We start from the raw sequence: 3,676 nt of genomic DNA on the forward strand, positions 1-3,676 counted from the left end.
AGTGTTATTTTATTATAATTTCCAATTGTTTGGTTTTGTATGTAGAAAAATAATTGATGTTGTATATTAATATCCTGGAGTTTTGCTAAATTCATTTATTATTTTTGTATCTTTAATATTAATTCCTAGAATTTTCCACCTTGATAATCATGTCATTTGTTATTAAAGGTAGTTTTATTTCTTCCTTTTAAATCCACATACCTTTTATTTCTTTTTCTGGTCTTATTGCACTTTTGAGGACCTGTAGAAAAATAAGTAATAGAAGTGATAAAAAATGGGAATCTTTGCCTTGTTCCCAATCTTAGAGGGAGAATATTCAGTTTTCCATAATTATGTGTCGTAGTAATTACAAGTTTCATAGAGATTTTCTTTATCTGCTGAAGGAAAATCCATTCTATTTATTCTTCTACTAGTGTGCTGAGAATTTTTATCTGACTAGATGTTGCATTTTGTAAAATACTTTTCATGCATTTATCGAGATGATTATGTAGTTTTTGTTTTGTAGTTTCTTAAAATAGTGAATCTCAAATTACATATTGAATATATAATTACACATTGAATATGTAATTTAATGTAAATTCAGTATGTATGTAATTCAATATGAATGTTGGTTTATTTTTTGAGGAATTTGTCCATTTTATTTGATTTGTTAAACTTATTTACAGCATTTCTGTACAATTTTAAAAATCCTGATAGGTTCTGTGGTGATGTCTCCTCTTTTCTCATTGATAATGGCAGTTTGTGTTTCATATTTTCTCTCAAGCCTGATCAGTCTTGCTGGGGGCTTTTCAATTTTCTTGATCTTCCCAAAGAATCAGCTTTCAGTTTCATTGATTTTTCTCCTTTTTAGTCTATTTTTAAATTTCATGGATTCCTTCTTCTATCCTTATTATTTCTTTTTATTTTTCTTACTTTGGGCTTAACTTGCTGTCTTTTTTGTTGTTGCTTCTTAAAGTGGTAGTTTAGATATTAATGGTGAGCTTGCTACTTTTCAAACATATACATTTAATGTTATAAATATCTTTCTACACTCTACTTATGCCCCACACATTTGATATGTCGTATTTTCATCTTACTCAGTTTAAAATATTTTCTAATTTCCTTTGTATTTCTTCTATAAACCATTAGTTATTTGAAAATTTATTGTTTAGTTTCCAAATATTTAGGAATCTTCCACATATTTTAATGTTATTGATTTCTAATTTAAATTCATTTGGCTTTTAAGTTTATCGAGACTTGTTTTATGGCACAAAATATTGTTAATCTTGGTAAACAATCCATGTCACATAAAAATAATGTATAATTTACTATTTTGGGTGAAATGTTCAAAAACGTTAATTAGGCCAGATTTGTTCATACTGTTTTTCAAATCTTCTACATTCTTACTAATTTTTGTCTACTACTTTTATCAACTACTAAGTGAGAGTTTTTTCCAACTGATTATGTTCTATTTTTATTGATCCATTTTATTTGAACATATTTATGAAGTACATGTACTATTTTATTATATGCATAGAAGTGTAATGATCAAGTTGGGGTATTTAAGATAACCATCAACACAAGTATTTGTCATTTGTATGCATTGAGAACATTTAAAGTCCTCACTTCTATTTTGAAATGTACAATACATTGTTGTTAACTATAGTTATCCTACTCCAAAAATATGAAATGCTTCACAGATTTGCATGTCACCCTTGTGCAGTGGCCATGCCGATCTTCTCTGTATTGTTCCACTTTAAGTTTATGTGCTGCTGAAGAAAGCTCAGTCATTTTCTTAGTTGCACCCTCCCTAGAGACCCTGAATAAGAACCACCTAGTTAAGGCATTTTTGAATTTATGCCCCTCAGAAACTGTGTGAGATAATAAATGTCAGTTGTGTGCACTGATAAGTTGTGAGTTAATGTGTGATTCCACAATAGAAATTAATATATCTCTTATTTTAGAATAATTGAATGCTTTCTTAAATTGAATTGTATTGGCTTTATTGATTTATTAGTTATACCTTTTTGAGCTTTTTTATTGTTTGTAATGTTTTGTTTTCACAGTTGTTCTATGCTTTATTGTATACATGTTTAACATATTATTGTCTACCTTCAAATAATATTATACCACTCCAAGCACAGCATAAGAATGTTCTAGTATTTTATTTCTGTTTTTATCACCTGGATTTTGTGCTATTGTTGTCACATATTTTTTTATGTGTATAATAAACTCCAAAATAAATTATTATTTTTATTTATTTACTTACTTTTTGAGACGGAGTCTCACTCTGTCACCCAGCCTGGAGTGCAGTGGCACAATCTTGGCTCACTACAACCTGCGCCTCCCAGGTTCAAGCGATTCTCATGCCTCAGCCTCTCAAATAGCTGGGATTTCAGGTGCGCTACCAAGCCCAGCTAATTTTTGTATTTTTAGTAGAGTTGGGGTTTCAGCACAATGGTCAGGCTGGTCTTGAAAACCTGACTTCAAGTAATCCACCCACCTCAGCCTCCCAAAGTGCTGGGATTACAGGCATGAGCCATGGTGCCTGGCAAGTTATTATTTTTAAATAATTTTATTTTTATCTGATTTCTTAAATATAATAAAAATATTTCATGTTTACCTACCAGCATATTAATGATTTCTGATTTTATTAATTCCTTAGCAAATATCTAAATTTCTTTTTGTCATTATCTTTTTGCTAGAACATCCTTTAACATTTCTTATAATGCTGGTCTAGGAGTGATGACTGTTTTCTTAAGAAGTCTTTATTTTGTCTTTATTTTTAAAAAGACGTAGGCATGCTTATACAATTCCAGGTTGACTTTTTCTATTTTCTTTTTATCTCTTCTATGTCACTGCACTATGTTCTAGATTGCATTATTTCTGATGATATGCCAATGTATTTTTTTGTCTTTGATTCACAGTGTATCTTTTCCTGGCTATTTTCAAATATTTTCTCTTTATTATTGGTTTTCAGCAGTTTTATTATCATTTGTCTTTATGCAGTTATCTTCCTACTTTTTGTGCTTTGGGCTAATATTCTTCAATTTGTGGGTTTATTGTTTTCAAATTTGGAAAATTTTTAGCATTATTTTTTCAAATACTTTTTCTGTCTCTTTATCCTTTTCCCATCTGCTATTCCAGATACACATATGTGTGGTTAGTTAATATTCTTCCACTTCTCTGTCATGTTTTGTTGATTTTTTTCAGTTATTTTCCTTGGATTTAAAAAAAAAGTTTTTATTGCTATATCTTCATATTGACCAATCTTTGCTTCTACGCTGTCTAATGTACTGGTAATCTCATAAAGTGTATTTTTAATTTTAGGCATTATATTTTTTATTTCCTGAAGCAATAAGTTTGATTTGGCTTTTTAAAAAATCTTTATTTCTTTCTTCATTATGCTCATGTAATTATCTACCTTTTGGAAATAAGAAGCATAAGAATAAAGTTTTAATATTCTTATTTACTAATTACATCATGTTTGTAATTTGTGAACCATTTATTTTGCTTATTTTTCTCCTTATTATAAATTCTATTTTAATACATTTTGTATGTGTGGTAATTTTTGGATGGATTATAGACACAGATTTTCATGTTGAATTTCTCTTTTTTTGGTATTTACTTAAATATTTTTCGGTTTTGCTCTAGGACACAGTTAAGTTAATTGAACAATCTGACCCTTTGAATCTTT

General features: G+C 28.9%; 1 non-coding gene across 1 annotated transcript; it reads right to left on the bottom strand.

Moving 5' to 3' along the window:
- Positions 1 to 1,657: 1,657 nt before the first annotated feature.
- On the bottom strand, positions 1,658 to 1,764 carry LOC111549876. Its single transcript, XR_002733858.1, has one exon. It is a non-coding gene; the product is annotated as a U6 spliceosomal RNA (small nuclear RNA).
- Between the last annotated feature and the right edge of the window lie 1,912 nt (positions 1,765 to 3,676).

The sequence above is a fragment of the Piliocolobus tephrosceles genome, chromosome 3, assembly GCF_002776525.5.
Source record: "Piliocolobus tephrosceles isolate RC106 chromosome 3, ASM277652v3, whole genome shotgun sequence".
Lineage (NCBI taxonomy): Eukaryota > Metazoa > Chordata > Mammalia > Primates > Cercopithecidae > Piliocolobus > Piliocolobus tephrosceles.